We start from the raw sequence: 18,451 nt of genomic DNA on the forward strand, positions 1-18,451 counted from the left end.
GTTGTCAGCCATGTGCCTCTTCCGGAAAGCGGTGATACTTAGCGTAGCCTGCATAGGAAGTTGGCATTTGCGAGATGCTGCTACTGGTGCCACTGCTGTTGTTGCTACAGGAGGCCATACATCTACCCAGTGGGCTGTCACAGTCATATAGTACTTAGTCTGCCCTGTTCCACTTGTCCACATGTCCATGGTTAAGTGGACAGTGGGTACAACCTCATTTTTTAGGACACTGAGGACACTCTTTCTGATGTCTCTGTACATTCTCGGTATCGCCTGCCTAGTGAAGTGGAACCTAGATGGGATTTGATACCGTGGACACAGTACCTCAAACAATTCTCTAAGTCCCACTGAACTAATGGTGGATACCGGACGCACGTCTAACACCAACATAGCTGTCAAGGCCTCAGTTATCTGATTTGCAAAAGGATGACAGCTTTCATATTTCATCTTCCTCACAAAGGACTGTTGGACAGGCAATTGCTTTGTTGAAGTAGTACAAGTTCCCCTCTGGGATGATGATCGACTCCCAGCAGCAACAACAGCAGCAGCAGCAGTAACAGCAGGCGTACCACTCAAGGATCCTCCTGAGGAATCCCGGTTAAGAGAGGACTCATCAAACTTGCCAGTGACATGGCCTGCAGGACTACTGATGTTCCTGACTGAGGAGGAAGTTGACATTGAGGGAGTTGGTGGTGTGGCTTGCAGGAGCTTGGGTACAAGAGGAAGAAGGGATTTTAGGTGTCAGTGGACTTCTTATTCTCTTACCCAAAGTTTCAAAACTCAACACTGACTTCTGATGAATGTGCAGCAGGTGATGTATAAGGGAGGATGTTCCTAGGTGGTTAACATCCTTACCCCTACTTATTACTGATTGACAGAGGCAACACACGGCTTGACAGATGTCAGGATATGTGGAGAAATAATTCCACACCGAAGAGGTGGCTTTTTTGGTATTTTGCCCTGGTATGACAATGGGCTTCTTCATCCCACGGACAACAGGTGTCTTCCACGGTGCCTCATTTAAACAAACCACATTACCATCAGAATCCTCATCTTCAACTTCCTCAGCACCAGCAACACCCATATCCTCATCCTGGTGTACTTCAACAGTGACATCTTTAATATGAATATCAGAAACTGGACTGTGGGTGCTCCTTCCAGCACTTGCAGGGGGCGTGCAAATAGTTGAAGGAGCCACCTCTTCCTGTCCAGTGTTGGGAAGGTCAGGCATCGCAACTGCCGACACACTTGGACTCTCCTTGGGGATTTGTGATACCCCCTTAGAACGCACAGTTCTTTTCTGTGCTTTTTCCAGCTTAACTCTCATCATTTTTCTAGTAGGATGATGAGGGCTTCCATCGTCATGTGAAGCTGAATCACTAGTCATGAACATAGGCCAGGGCCTTAGCCGTTCCTTGCCATTCCATGTCGTAAATGGCATATTGGCAAGTTTACGTTTCTCTTCAGACCATTTAAATTTCTTTTTTTGGGTCTTTTTACTGAACTTTGGCTTTTTGGATTTAACATGCCCTCTAATATCACATTGGGCATCGGCCCTTGGCAGACGACGTTGATGGCATTTCATCGTCTATGTCATGACTAGTGGCTGCAGCTTCAGCACTATGAGGAAGTGGATCTTGATCTTTCCCTATTTTATCCTCCAAATTTTTGTTCTCCATTATTTTTCTGGAGTTATATAACAATATGCGGTACAGGAGAGCGTACCTCTGCACCACACAGGGCAAACCCTGCGAAAATTATTTGGATAAAATATTAATAATCCCTTTATTAGGAGTAAATAATATACAGCACAGGACAGCACCACTGACCTCATATGGCAGCACCACTGGACTGGAGTTATACAGAATTATATAGATTTATATGGAATTATATGGCAGGATCACTGGAATTATATGGCAGGATCACCGGAATTATACGGCAGGATCACTAGACTTATACGGCAGGATCACTGGCTTTATACGGCAGTACCGCTGGACATATAAGGTAGTATCCATGGACATATACGGAAGGATCACTGTACTTATATGCAAGATCACTGGATTTATACGGCAGTACCGCTGAACATATACAGCAGTATCAATGGACATATACGGTAGGATCACTGGACTTATATGGCAGTATCACTGGATTTATACACCAGTACTACTGGAATTATATGGCAGGATCACTGGACATATACGGCAGTACCGCTGGACATATGCGGCAGTATCAATGGACAGATACGGCAGTATCACTGGACATATACGGTAGTATCACTGGACTGGACCTATATGCCAATACCACTGTAATTTTACAGCAGGATCACTGGCATTATACGCCAGTACCACTGGAATTATACGGCAGGATCACTGGACTTATATGGAAGGATCACTGCAATTATACGGCAGGATCACTGTATTTATACGGCAGTACCACTGGACATATACAGCAGTATCACTGGACTGGACTTGTATGCCAGTACCACTGTAATTATACGGTAGGATCACTGGACTTATACGCCAGTACCACTGGAATTATATGACAGGATCACTAGAATTATACGACAGGATCACTGGACTTATATGCCAGTACCACTGGACATATACAGCAGTATCAGAGGTCATATATGGCAGTATCACTAGACATTTACGGCAATATCACTGGACTGGACTTATATGCCAGTACCATTGTAATAATACGGCAGGATCACTGGACTTATACGCCAGTACCACTAGAATTATATGGCAGGATCACTGAAATTATACCGCAATATCACTGGATTTATACGGCAGTACCGCTTGACATATACAGCAGTATCACTGGACATATACAGCAGGATCACTGGACTTATATGGCAAGATCACTGGAATTATGTCAGGAATCGGCATTCAGCAGTGTCTCACTTATTAGCGCGCTGGTGTGCAGGCCTCCGGAGGTCATGGCCCCAGTCACGGCTGCATGGATGCGCTGACTGCGAGCATCATCTCCAGTGTCACTGAGTACCCCTGATTCAAGTTCCGTTTGTGCCTTGCTGGGTCCCAGCGTCTGGCCTGCACTCAGCTGACCCAGGCTCCAATCCAGCGCTCTTAAAAAAACCTCTCACAGGTACAAAGTCTTTGCTGACCGGAAAAGACGAGCAGTTCGCAGCCTAAAATTGGGCGACAAAGTCTGGCTGTCTACCCAAAATCTCAGTTTTAGAGTTCCTTCAATGAAATTTGCTCCACAGTTTATTGGGCCATTTCCAATGGAGTGTGTTATCAATCCAGTGGCTTATAACTTAATACTGCCTTCTTATTTGAAAGTTCCCAACTCATTTCATATTTCTCTCCTCAGACCTTAATTCTCAATCATTTCCAGAGAGTTCTTCCGGCAGGCCCAAAGGTGCAGACTCATCGGGGTGTGGAGTATGAGGTGGAAAATATCCTGGACTCCCAGCATAGTTATGGTCGTTTGCAATATCTGATTGACTGGTTCGGATATGGTCCTGAGGAGAGGAGTTGGATCAACGCCTCAGATGTCCACGCTCCATGGTTGGTGCAGGCTTTCCACAGACTTTTTCCTGCCAAGCCTCGAGGGTGTCTGGTGTCCACCCATAAAGGAGGGGGTACTGTCAGGAATTGGCATTCAGCAGCGTCTCACTTACCAGCGTGCTGGTGTGCAGGCCTCTGGAGGTCATGGCCCCAGTCGCGGCTCCATGGATGCACTGACTGCGAGCATCATCTCCAGTGTCACTGAGTACCCCTGAGTCAAGTTCCATTTTTGCCTTGTTGGGTGCTGGTGTCCGGGTTGCATGGGCGCCGCCATGACATCTGCACTCAGCTGACCCAGGCATCCAATCCAGCGCTGTGCTTGCCCCAGAGGTTAAACAACCAATCACCGCAGAGCAAGGGGTATAAGTTCCAGTACATGGCTCAGTTACATCGCCTCGGACGAGTCACATTGGTGCCTCAAGTTCTCCTGGTTCTCATGTTCCTGTCTTCAGTGGTTCCCTGTGATCCGTCTCATCGTTCATTTCATCACCCTGCATTTCCTTCATTCTGCTACAGACTCCAGCCATAGCCAGCCGCAGCTCATCAGCAATAAGAGACTCTCCTCAGGTGTTTGTTTCATTGCTCTACCTGTGCACCTCGTTATATCAACTTATACTAAGCTTGTTGCATTGGGACTATCTCCTGCTTGGGCCCTGTGTGGTAATAAGAACTGAGCTATACAGAGACTGTGTGCTTCATACGTATTACTGGAGTTCTGTCTTCTAAAACCATCCGCATTCATTTACCAAGTTATCCTACGTTTTGTTATCAGAGACTTTATTTGCTTTACAAGTATCACCGGAGTTTTGTTCTCTAAACCATTTGCATTCATTCACCAAGTTACTCCACATTTTTTTATCAGAGACTTTATTTGCCTAACCTTTCTGCATTCAGTCATCAAGTTGTTTTCAATATATATTTGTGTTGCCAGAGACTTTTCACCTTGGATTCAGTTACCGTTTCATTATTTCATTTCTGGTATTATCGATGCTAAGTATCATCTGTTGTAACAAAGATATATTCACACCCACCGGGATACAATCCCGGGAGTATACCAAGAGCGCTGCTTCCACCCCAATTTCTATATTATTATACACTTTCACAACTGATTTTATATTCAATCTTTTTTATTTAAATAGGAATCTTCCTCTATATATATACACAAATAAAAAGAATTTAATCGTATACAATAAATGCTGCAGCATAAAGAATAAAAAACAGTACAATCTACTTCCACATTAATATTACATCTAAAATCCTAAGAGGCTTGCTAATATCCGGATCTCAGGCTTATATTAAAACCAATTTAGCTGGGTAATGTCCACATTACATCAATATGTCCCAGTAAGGTGCAAGGATTTTTTTACTTCATGTTCTCTTTTACATTAAACATGATCTCTGTAATCCAAAACTGATTCAAATTATGAATATGATAATCTTCAAATTGTCCCAAGTTTACTTGGATCCCTTTTTAATTTATGTGTGCACACATTAGATTACCTTCACAGGTGTTACCATATGGATTCTTTGTAATATCACCTCCAGTAATTGGACTCTTTGCTGTTACGGTCCTCCTTTAATTATTGAAGGTATCAATGGTCCAGTACTTCTACTCACAGTGCTCAGGCTCCCTCTGCTGGTGATTGCACGTATTGCAATTTACACTGTGTGACAGTGGTATTGACCCCGTAGTACAGCGTTCTGGAGGTGAAAGTCTCTTGACACAGTCACTTGAATACGCATTTCTCCGCCTTGATGCTCCTTCAGCTGCTTCCTCAGCTACTGAGGAAGCCGCTGAAGGAGCATCAAGGCGGAGAAACGCGTATTCAAGTGACTGTGTCAAGAGACTTTCACCTCCAGAACGCTGTATTACGGGGTCAATACCACTGTCACACAGTGTAAATTGCAATACGGGCAATCACCAGCAGAGGGAGCCTGAGCACTGTGAGTAGAAGTACTGGACCATTGATACCTTCAATAATTAAAGGAGGACCGTAACAGCAAAGTGTCCAATTACTGGAGGTGATATTACAAAGAATCCATATGGTAACACCTGTGAAGGTAATCTAATGTGTGCACACATAAATTAAAAAGGGATCCAAGTAATCTTGGGACAATTTGAAGATGATCATATTCATAAATTGAATCAGTTTTGGATTACAGAGATCATGTTTAATGTAAGAGAGAACATGAAGTAAAAAAATCCTTGCACCTTACTGGGACATATTGATGTAATGTGGACATTACCCAGCTAAATTGGTTTTAATATAAGCCTGAGATCCGGATACTAGCAAGCCTCTTAGGATTTTAGATGTAATATTAATGTGGAGGTAAATTGTACTGTTTTTTATTCTTTATGCTGCAGCATTTATTGTATACGATTAAATTCTTTTTATTTGTGTATATATAGAGGAAGATTCCTATTTAAATAAAAAAGATTGAATATAAAATCAGTTGTGAAAGTGTATAATAATATAGAAATTGGGGTGGAAGCAGCGCTCTTGGTATACTCCCGGGATTGTATCCCGGTGGGTGTGTATATATCTTTGTTACTACTATAAGGAATGCAATTATCCTTTTTAGCTAAAGAGCAGCAGCATCCACTAACTATATAAAAATCTCCACCATTGGTAAGTCCCAGCGCCCTTTTTTTGCGCACACTGGGGTCCTTGTGTAAATAAGGAACACGGTGTGTGCGAATATATGTGTTTGGTGTCATCTGTTGTAACACCTTTGCTCTGTGACCTCTGTGTGCATTAAATATCGGCGCATATGCGCAGGACTTTTATTCTGCGTCCACGTTTTATATATTGTACCAACACTGACCCACTAGTGCCCCCTCCGGGGACAGACAAAATCAGAAACCTGACAAATAATACAGCAGGATCACTGTAATTATGTGGCAGGATCACTGGAATTATACAGCAGTACCACTGGACATATACGGTAGTATCAATGGACATATATGGCAGGATCACTGGACATAAATGGCAGCACCACTGTACAAATACGGAAGCACAGGCACACGACCACTGGACTGATGCAGGACAACAGCATCACTGCAATGGACTGGACTTATACAGCAACACTGGACATATGGCAGCAGGGGACACCACCACTTTGACTGGACTGATGCAGCACAAGACACAACCACTGGACTGATGCAGAACAACACAGCCCCACTGGACTGGACTTATACAGCAGCACTGGACATATGGCAGTAGAGGACACCACCACTGTGACTGGACTGATGCAGCACAAGACACAAACACTGAGGACACTGAGGACGGAGACACATCCTCTCTCTACACTCTCCAATGCCAGAGTGAAAATGGCGGTGACGCGCAGCTCCTTATATGAAATCCAAACCCCGTGAGAATCCAACAGTGGGATGATGACATTTTGCCTCTCTCTGGTTCCCGAGTCAGGCGGGAAAACCCGAGCCTGACTCAGACCCGGGCCCGGGTGGTGAAGTCCGGTAGGGTTCGGTTCTCTGAGAACCGATCCCGCTTTTCTCTAATTGTAACCTTATAATACCCAGGTTCCCAGAGAACACCATACAATACAGATAGTGTATGTGACATCTGTTCAATACAGAGAGCATTCTAGCAGCAGGCATTTTTTCAGCATTTTGTGCATTTGGACTAGGAAAATCACTGGGAAAATATCAACTGCACAATTTTCCCAGAGACCTGAGCATGCATAGTAGACTCTGGCATAGTGTCTACTACTGCTCATTACTGCACTGTTGGCAAGAGAGGAGGGGTTCCAGAAGGAGACTGCACATGAAAATCATTCCTTATTTCTAATTCATGAGCTCTTTCGGTTTGCTAGCGGTTAGGCATGGTGTACCTATGCTGAGGAGTTTCAAAGGAAGCAGCATGGCTGGGATGTTATTGATTTCGGTAGTAAAGATGAAGACGTTTTTGTCAAAGTGATGCAGCTGCAGCGATTTTTGCAGGATGGGGTCAGACAGCAGGGTTCTGCATCGAGTACTTAGCCGCCTAGTCCTAAGCCAGGTCATAGAAAGTGTTTTGCTTTCAACAATGGTCAGTGTACCCTAGGTGTGAGGTGTAATTTTCAACACCTTTGTATTCTATTCAGGGGGTACCACCCAATCAAGAATTGTGGGCACACAGGGAGCAGCAGTACTGGTGCCTCAAAGGGTCACGTTCTTGTAACCACAGATGCTAAGGAGGGCTCCTACGCTAGTGATAAAGTTGACCATGTGGCTCGACATCCACCTATTATCTAGGGATGCTGGGAGTTTTTAGTGGTGGGTTTATCTGATGTGTTTCCCCTACCCACTGTGTGCAAAGTGCACATGGCGCGGCATAGGAAACTGCATTCAGGGTTGTAGTTTTCCAGTGTTTTGAAGAACAAGGTACAACAGGAGGTATTGTCGGGATGTATGGTGCAGTGCCGTAACTAGACATTTTAGCGCTGTGTGCAAGAAACAGCATCGGCGCCCCCCCACCCCCATCATATGCGCATCAAAAATATAGGGACGTGGCTTTATGGGGAAGGGGCGTGGTCAAAAGATAATACCAATTCATATTATGCTGTACAGTAGTCTCCATAATTCAAATTACACCGCACAGTAGCGCCACTTACACACATTACACCAGGTAGAGCCCCAGTCACACATTACACCAGGTAGAGCCCCAGTCACACATTACACCAGGTATAGCCGCCTTTTACACATTACGCTGCAGCACACGGAACCCCCTTTATATATTTTATGTTAATCCCCCTATATACATTATGCTATGACACTCCTCCCTCCCCCTTATACATATTAAGATCATGATGCCACGCAGTGTTTTATCTTACTTTTCTACAGGATGTGAGGACATTTCCATGGTAGGTGTCCGCGCTCCTCTCTGCATGATGAAGAGGCCTGGGTTAGGCAGATCAAAGAAAGCCAGGGACAGCCAGGGCCGGGTGTGCCAGTTGCTTTTTACGCATTCTAGCTGCCGCTGGGGCCCTGTTGGCAGCAGAGCATTATAGGCTGGGGTAGTCACCGCACCTCACTGCCTACAGCCCTTAGAGGTGCCGCGGAGCCCCGCCACCGAAGGGAGGAGAATGTGCCCCACCTGCCCACGGAGGAGGTAGGGGACCATGTTGCTGCAGGCTGACAGGCATATATTTGCAGTTTGTCACCTTGCCCCCCACTGTTGCGGAGCTGTGGATCACGGCGGGCGCCTGGTCTGGAGATCGCAGATACTTATTGCTGAGGGAAGGGGGAGCGGGTTCCCTCTTGGATGAGTGAAACTACTATTAAATTGTCCGGCAGTCAGAGTGAGCTGGACGAGAGGGGCGGAGCTGTCTGCTGTAATGTACACAGCGGACAGCGCTGCAGCTGTTACCGCATCCAGAGCCGGACAGTCAGGGTGGATGCAGATGGTGCGCCCGCAGGGAAAATGCGCGATGGGCAAGGCACCAACTGTGCACACATAGTAACGGCCCTGCCATCTATACCCATACAAAATTAATACATAGCATAAAAGAATCTGCTGTCTCAAAATCAAATCAGTGCTGATAAGCGACTTACAGTACGTCAGTACAATATGGTAGTATGTAGCAGCTATATAGTCATTCACCCAGTTGAAGCTAAAAGTAAAAACGTATTAATGTTGCAACTTCATTAAACTTTAAATACCTTTAAAAGTTAAGAACCATCAAAATTTGGACTACATGTTTCAAGCAGCATAAAGTGCACTGAAAAGGTTAAATTGGTAGAAAGTGCAATTAAGCATAACACTCCCTGACCTCTCTTCCTCTGTGTCCTATTGTCCACTGTGCCTGTTACAATAAAGCTCCCCAGGGACCAATACTGCAGTACAATATGGACTCACTTGTATTGATCTGCGCTTTTCAATGCTTGTGTAGCCGTGTCCAGCGATCTGCAGCTCGAAGGCTGCTGAGGCACTCAGCTGTCAGTGCAGGTCAGCGGAGGAGGCTGGAGCTGTGTGGATGATCTCTCACAGACTCGCAGCCCGAAGCTTATCTCCATCGCTGCTGCTAATCAGTCAGTCAGTTAGTCAGACTCGCAGCTGAAGTGCAGGACACGACAGGTTAGTTGAAGCACTAATTAATGGGAGGGAGAGGCAAGCCCATTCTCTCCACTGCACTGACGGATCGTGGCTGAGGCGCTAAATGCAGGAGCCGTTCCAGCTTGTACACATGGCACAGGGACGTAGTAGAGGCCAGGAGTAGGAGGAGTCGAGACACAGTATGGGCACAGGCGTGCGCAGAGACTGACTGGAGGGTGCCGCTCCGGACTCCCCCCCCCTCCACGGCATTATAGTGATCTCTCGCCTCCCCTGTCCTGGATATAGACTGCTCACCTGGTCCGCTCACCTGGGCCGCCCAGGTGAGCAGTTTATATCCAGGACAGGGGAGGTGAGAGAACACTATAATGCCGTGGAGGGGGGGAAGTCCGGAGCGGCACCCGCCAGTCAGTCTCTGCGCACGCCTGTGAGTATGGGACACAGGTGCCGTGATGGTGCGCTCCCCAGGGCTCTGCGCTGTGTGCGAGGCCTCTCTCGACACACCTAGTTACGGCCCTGGTATGGTGGGTCTCTTTTTGGAGCAGCCTGTGTCTGGTTTAATCTGTCACTGGTTGGAGTGGTTCCTAAGAAGATGCCAGGACAGTTTTGCTTGATTCAGCACAGTGGCGTAAGTTCGTCCCAGTCGCCCGGAGGCATGATACATTTTGGTGCCCCCCTACACATACACACACATACCATATGTAGCTATCCCGCACCCAGGGTGAACAGTAGAAGGGTGCTCAGGTACCTTTCCCAATAGTAATATAGATACACATAGAAAGTGGACGCACTCCAAGTCAGTCATTACAATAAAACAGACACCAGCATACCATTATAGTACACCTACAGTGCTCCCTCACCCACCAGGTCTCCATGGAGATGCTTTGGCGCAGCGGTGTGCCAATATAATTAGTGTTCACTGTAGTATTTTTTTTTTAGGGCAGGGTGCTGATCACGGGGAGGGCACATTTTTCATTCGTGAGGGTAAATTTTTAAGTTAAATGGGCAAACTTAGGTACATACTATAATGCTTGGTGCTCCCATTCCTATGGGCAAAACATCTAGGGGCGTTGTTTCGTGGGGAAGGGGCGTGGCCACATAATAGTGTCAATTCACATTACACCACACGGTAGTGCCCCTAATACACATTGCACCAGTTAGAACCTCCTATACACACTGCGCCAGGTAGAGGCTACAGCACGTTATACATATTGCGCCAGATAGAGCACATTATACACATTGCGCCAGATAGAGCACATTATACACATTGCGCCAGATAGAGCACATTATACACATTGCGCCAGATAGAGCACATTATACACATTGCGTCAGGTAGGGAGCACTGAGGCACATTGCACCAGGTAGAGAGCACTGAGGAACACTGCACCAGGTAGAGAGCACTGAGGCACACTGCACCAGGTAGAGAGCACTGAGGCACACTGCACCAGGTAGAGAGCACTGAGGCACACTGCACCAGGTAGAGAGCACTGAGGCACACTGCACCAGGTAGAGAGCACTGAGGCACACTGCACCAGGTAGAGAGCACTGAGGCACACTGCACCAGGTAGAGAGCACTGAGGCACACTGCACCAGGTAGAGAGCACTGAGGCACACTGCACCAGGTAGAGAGCACTGAGGCACACTGCACCAGGTAGGGAGCACTCAGGCACACTGCACCAGGTAGGGAGCACTCAGGCACACTGCACCAGGTAGGGAGCACTCAGGCACACTGCACCAGGTAGGGAGCACTAATGGCACACTGCACCAGGTAGGGAGCACTGAGGCACACTGCACCAGGTAGAGCACTGAAGCACACTGCACCAGGTAGAGAGCACTGAGGCACACTGCACCAGGTAGAAAGCACTGAGATTAATGTTTACAGCTGCAAAATACTTACAAGGTTAATTTAGCCCAGGGGGACTCTCATGTACGTACCGGGTCCGGCGGCGCACGGCTGGATCCGGCGACGTGGCGGGGTCCGGCAGGCAGCAAACGGCGGGGCGGCAGGGCGCACAAAAACGGGCAGGGCGGGATTCAGCTGTCTAAAAAAGGGGCAGACACCTAGCGTGAACACTAGATATATATTAAAAAAAAGACAAACGCCTCATTCACTTAAACACACGTCTCACTTAAACACACACGCCTCTCACTTACATACACCTCTCACTTACACACACCTCTCACACACGTGCCTCTCACTTACACACACCTCTCACATACACATGCCTCTCACATACACATGCCTCTCACATACACATGCCTCTCACTTACATACACATGCCTCTCACTTATAGGCCCTACACACATAGCGATTTCACTGCACGATATGAACGATCTTGTTCATTAATGAACGAGATATCGTTCATATCGTGCAGTGTGGAATCCCCAGCGATGAACGATGCGCGACCCCGCGCTCGTTCATCGCTGGGGCCATGTCGGCTGTGCATGCCGGCCAATATGGACGAGATCGTCCATATTTGCCTGCAAGTCTACGGAGCCGGGTGACGGGGGGAGTGAAGAAACTTCACTCCCCCCGTCACTGCCCCCCCGCCGCTGGGTCGCTCGTCGGCCGTCGGGCACCTCGGCGGCGCATCGCCGAGTGTGTAGGGCCCCTTACATACACATGCCTCTCACACACACACGCATGCCTCTCACTTACATACACATGCCTCCCACTTACATACACATGCCTCTCACACACACACACACACACACACACACACACACACACACACATGCCTCTCACTTACATACACATGCCTCCCACTTACATACACATACATGCCTCTCACACACATGCCACTCTCACACACACACATGCCTCTTTTACTTGAATGTACAACTTTCCTTAAAAACACACACACCTCACTTAAAAACAAGCACACACAAAACACAGTACTTCCCCCCAAATACACCTCTCCCCCACCCCCCACACAGTGCCTACCTTTGGCTATCATCCAGAGCATGGAGGAGCAGAGAGTTCTGAGCTTCCCTCGGCTAGCTTACTAAGGGCCCGGGAGGAGCTGTGCTCTGGAGCTCCCCCTAGCTGCAGCCAGTGCCATCTCTCTCTACAGGAGGCAGCTTCCGTGTCATTGACACAGCTCCTCCATCTGCAATAGCAGCGCAGTCCTCAGGCTGCGGGAGACAGTGGAGGAGATGCGCCCCCTTGTGGCCAGGAGCCCGGCGGCAGCCGACTCCACTGCCTCCCACAGTTCCGCCCCTGATTCAGCATTTGTCTTACCCTAAGGGTACGTGTGTCAAGGAACTATTCTTGAATTGTGTATCAATCCTTTGTGGTGGTGTTGGGCATTTTCTTTTGGATATGTGCCAGATTGATGTGGAATCTGCTTTTCATTTATTGCTGCTTTGGCCAGATTTTTTCCGCTTCATGAGTTTTAAGTCGGGTGACAGATTTCTCAATAATAGATGCCTGCCCATGGGTTGTTTGGTGTTCTGTATTTTGAAAGTTTCAGTAGCTTTATGCATTGATGTATTTCTGTGGGGATGGGGGAGCCCAGCTTTGCTCACTATCTGAATGATTTCCTGTTGGTGGGTCCTGCTGACTCTCTTAGGCACATAATTTTACTAGATTTTCAGGTGAGATCCTGAGGGATTTGGCAATTTAAGACAAATTATTGTTTACTTTTAATGGTGTGCAATTATGGGTTTCCTCGCCTGAGACCAAAATGTTCTCTATTTATTAATGCATGCATCAGGTTCCTCTGGCTTTAGAGCTTTCTTGGATGGCAATTGGTGTGCTGTTCCTTGGCCCATTGAATGGTGCAACAAAAGTAGAACAAGATGTGTTGCACTTCAAAGTGTGCGCACAGCAGCCCTAATTAGTGTATTCCAATCACGGGGGTAACACTACACGCCTAAAAACACTAATGCAACATAGAAAGATGGACAAGAATACACAGGTCAGGGTGCAAATATCTGATTAGATGAAAATTATACATAAGGAACACTCAAAATACAATATACAATACATTTCTTTTTCCTTGGACCATTGATAGTTCCTATATATTTTTCTTTCTTACACTCATTCCGCATTAAGCGTATTTATATACAATAAAAAACACAAAAAAGAATACAAAGTGTAGTATTGTCATTAAAAATCACAGCATGGTAACTGAATAAATTCTTCTTATAGATGGTTTTCTTTTGGTAATGAAAGCATACGCCATTCACAATGAATCACCAAGTGTTGGTTACGTAAAAGTATCTTTCTTGTACACCAGAAAATGTGACATAGTCACCCCATTTGAATTACAGGAAATGAAGCATACCCCAACTCAATTTAGACAAAAATAGATGCAAACATATAGCAGTTTCTTTTTAAGTACGCAAGGTTTAATAAAGTAGGCTTACCACACTCACGGAAAATAGTGCTGATGTAATCATATCTGGGTTTCTTTGCATTCAATACATGTCCTTAGATTTTTCTCCCCAATTGGTAGGTAGTAAACCATATACAAAACAAAAAAAAATTGTGTATGATCCACCATATGTATTTTAAAAATATATATTTGATAGCAACAGCCCCATAGAAAAATATACACAATCCCGGGATTTAGGGCCAAAAATGGCCAGGATTCAATCCCGGGATTGGAAGCTCCTATCCCGGGGATTGAAGGATCAGCGTTGAGCGTCCACAGGACGCTCAGACACTGCCGGCTTCCTCTTTCCGGGTCCCCAGCGCAGCGTGAGTGGTCACGCTGCGCTGTCAGCAGGTCCCAGCAGCGATCAACAGATGTTCCCCTCCCGCCCGCCCTCGGTATATGGTAAGTTATATGTGCGGGGCGGGCGGGGTGCTTTGGGGCGAGGGGGAGGCAACCTAGAGAAAAGACAATCCCGGGATTGGCCATTTTTCAATCCCGATACCCGGGATTGAAAAAATGGCCTGGGATTGGCTTCCCTAATTCACACAGATAAAAACAATTTTCATAGAATACAAATAACAGTCCAGACAACAAAGATATCTGGGCAAACTACTTCTACTTAAAATTAGCACCCCAGAAAAAAAAGGGAGAAGAAGACAGTTACCTTACAGTTGTCAAAAAGGTTTGCCTTAAACTCGAGGAGAACAATCTTAGGATATGTATTAGATGCAAAGAAACCCAGATATGATTACATCAGCACTGTTTTCCGTAAGTGTGTTATGCCTGATTCAATAAAATGTATCGTCCGTTGCCAAAAAAATAAAAAAATACATAACATTTTTTAAAAAGTTAAAACAAATTAAAAAGGTAAAAAAATTTTTTTTTTAAAGGTTGTACAACCTGTACGAGCTGTAACCCAGTGCATTAATTCATGAACATATATAAGCCCTGTGATTCCACTCAGTGTGAGCTGAGCTGCCAGTTAAGAAAAAAACTGACAAATATATATTGTTATATGATTTGTTTGTACTGTTATGAGCACTCTAACCCAATATGTTCTGTACCCCAGTGCACTTCACATACATATAAAAACTCATTAGAGAAGAGCAGGAGCTGCAACTCAATACTATGCTGTAGCTGCTACCAAGAAAAAACTCAGCTTTCCCAAAAGACCCAATGGTGATGCAGAGGAGTCAACACAATATTTTGACATCTGGTCGGGTCTAAAAGAAATGCACAAAACCCAGGGCTGGCGCCACCATTAGGCAGCTTTAGGCAGCTGCCTATGGGCGCCGGCCACTAGAGGGTGGCATGCTCCAGTCAGTTAAATCCTTTTTTGAAAAATTGTTGGTAGTTTAGCCTGTGGGCGGCCGCTGCGAGGGTCTGGCCGTCACTCACCTCACCTCCTGCAGTCTATTGGTCTCTTCGAGTCCCGCGGCCGCCCGGACTGCCTGTTAGGCTGTGCGTCCCCAGTGCTGACATGCCGTGCGCTCCTCCTGTGTGGCGCCCGCCTCCTAGCCTGCTTGAGGAGCAGGGCTGCCGGGGCCAGGCTGAGGAGAGAGACTTCCCGCTTCTTAGACCACATCAGCACTGGGACCCGGAACATCCTCCCTGCGCACTCCCAGCCGGCAGTTCGCTGTCCCTCACCCGGCTGTTGCTGCAGTGGCTGATCCTGATCGGTGGAGCAGAGCTTCTCCTAGCCACTGCTACTGTACCACAAGTGATCTAAAGCTGGGCACATAACCCCTGCGCTGCAGATGACATCTACTGTTTGTGCTCATGACAGCCTGCTGTACAGTGCGAGGTGGCACTAGGTGAGCACTACTGGGTGCACTGTTTGTGTGCATGTGTGTGAGATTGGGTGACAGTGGGTGACTGCTTTGTATGGGTAACAGTGGGTGACTGCTGTGTATGGGTGATAGTGGGTGACTGCTGTGTAAGAGTGACAGTAGGTGACTGCTGTGTAAGGGTGACAGTGGGTGACAGCTGTGTATGGGTGACTGCTGTGTATGGGTGACAGTGGGTGACTGCTGTGTAAGGGTGACAGTAGGTGACTGCTGTGTATGGGTGACAGTGGGTGACAGCTGTGTATGGGTGACTGCTGTGTATGGGTGACAGTGGGTGACTGCTGTGTAAGGGTGACAGTAGGTGACTGCTGTGTATGGGTGACAGTGGGTGACTGCTGTGTAAGGGTGACAGTAGGTGACTGCTGTGTATGGGTGACAGTGGGTGACTGCTGTGTAAGGGTGACAGTAGGTGACAGCTGTGTAAGGGTGACAGTGGGTGACAGCTGTGTATGGGTGACAGTGGGTGACAGCTGTGTATGGGTGACAGTGCGAAGCAGTTACCTAACCGACGGGCGGGATACCGGCGGTCGCTATAACAATACCGGCATCTAGAACAGGGACACTCTGTCGGCGTCAACCTACCAACTGCCGGCATCCCGAACATTCTGACAGTGGGGGTGAGGGGGGAAGGTTAGGTTTAGGGTGGAGAAGGAGGGTTAGGGGGAAGAGCGGGAGGATAGGGACCGGCGAGGGAGGGTTAGGGTTAGGCACCACCATTGTGTAGATACTTTTATACAATAGCACAACAGAGGGATCTGCTGATGTATAATTCAATGCAGAACAGAAAATAATAATAAATAAATGAGGAGGAAATGAGGGGGCCCCTCATGAAGTTTTGCCTATGGTGCCAAGAAACCTTGCACCGGCCCTGACAAAACCAGTGACACCTTTACCATAACTCCATCTAATATGGTCATCATCCAAAGAGTTGTGGAGGCTTTTTTCATGACAGCATACAAACATGCATGTTACTTAGTCCCTTTGATTACTGGAAGGAAATAAAGGCAATTTGAAGGCCCTTGTACAAACTGATTTTGCATTACTTAAGCTGCCCATCCTCCAGTCTGTACTCAGAAAGAATTTTAAGCACAGCTGGGAACCATGGGGCAGATGTATTAACCTGGAGAAGGCATAAGGAAGTGATAGACCAGTGATATGTGCAAGGTGATAAAGGCACCAGCCAATCAGCTCCAATATGTAAATTAACAGTTAGGATCTGATTGGCTGGTGCATTTATCACCTTGCACATATCACTGGTTTATCACTTCCTTATGCCTTCTCCATGTTAATACATCTGCCCCCATGTCAGCTATCGGAGTAGGAAAATGAAGAACATATGATGTTCATCAAACTGAACTACAATTTCCATTAGGAAGATCTTTATCAGCAATTACATCAAAGTGCAGAGACTTATCTGCACTTTGTCTGATAGTACTGACTATGTCTGACTGCACTTTGTCTGATATACTCGTCTGATAGTGAATAGTTCAGTACTTTATGCTTTGCTCATGGTCCCATTCATCTGTGTATGTCTGTTTGTACCTGTCTGATAAATGTATTATGCATTAGTCACTAGAGATGAGCGCCTGAAATTTTTCGGGTTTTGTGTTTTGGTTTTGGGTTCGGTTCCGCGGCCGTGTTTTGGGTTCGAACGCGTTTTGGCAAAACCTCACCGAATTTTTTTTGTCGGATTCGGGTGTGTTTTGGATTCGGGTGTTTTTTTCCAAAAACACTAAAAAACAGCTTAAATCATAGAATTTGGGGGTCATTTTGATCCCAAAGTATTATTAACCTCAAAAACCATAATTTACACTCATTTTCAGTCTATTCTGAATACCTCACACCTCACAATATTATTTTTAGTCCTAAAATTTGCACCGAGGTCGCTGTGTGAGTAAGATAAGCGACCCTAGTGGCCGACACAAACACCGGGCCCATCTAGGAGTGGCACTGCAGTGTCACGCAGGATGTCCCTTCCAAAAAACCCTCCCCAAACAGCACATGACGCAAAGAAAAAAAGAGGCGCAATGAGGTAGCTGTGTGAGTAAGATTAGCGACCCTAGTGGCCGACACAAACACCGGGCCCATCTAGGAGTGGCACTGCAGTGTCACGCAGGATGGCCCTTCCAAAAAACCCTCCCCAAACAGCACATGACGCAAAGAAAAAAAGAGGCGCAATGAGGTAGCTGTGTGAGTAAGATTAGCGACCCTAGTGGCCGACACAAACACCGGGCCCATCTAGGAGTGGCACTGCAGTGTCACGCAGGATGTCCCTTCCAAAAAACCCTCCCCAAACAGCACATGACGCAAAGAAAAAAAGAGGCGCAATGAGGTAGCTGACTGTGTGAGTAAGATTAGCGACCCTAGTGGCCGTCACAAACACCGGGCCCATCTAGGAGTGGCACTGCAGTGTCACGCAGGATGTCCCTTCCAAAAAAACCCTCCCCAATCAGCACATGATGCAAAGAAAAAGAAAAGAAAAAAGAGGTGCAAGATGGAATTGTCCTTGGGCCCTCCCACCCACCCTTATGTTGTATAAACAAAACAGGACATGCACACTTTAACCAACCCATCATTTCAGTGACAGGGTCTGCCACACGACTGTGACTGATATGACGGGTTGGTTTGGACCCCCCCCA

The 18,451-nt window shown here is 46.7% G+C and overlaps 1 long non-coding RNA gene across 2 annotated transcripts in view; it reads right to left on the reverse strand.

The window, feature by feature from the left end:
- LOC135057669 (uncharacterized) overlaps positions 1-9,783 on the reverse strand; it is a 303,293-nt gene extending 293,510 nt beyond the window's left edge. For both annotated transcript variants that reach the window (XR_010244286.1, XR_010244287.1), the window contains exon 1: positions 9,389-9,783. This is a non-coding gene — a long non-coding RNA (uncharacterized LOC135057669). The remainder of the gene's footprint in view (positions 1-9,388) is intronic.
- Positions 9,784-18,451: the final 8,668 nt, after the last annotated feature.

Source organism: Pseudophryne corroboree, chromosome 3, assembly GCF_028390025.1.
Source record: "Pseudophryne corroboree isolate aPseCor3 chromosome 3, aPseCor3.hap2, whole genome shotgun sequence".
NCBI classification, from domain to species: Eukaryota; Metazoa; Chordata; class Amphibia; order Anura; family Myobatrachidae; genus Pseudophryne; species Pseudophryne corroboree.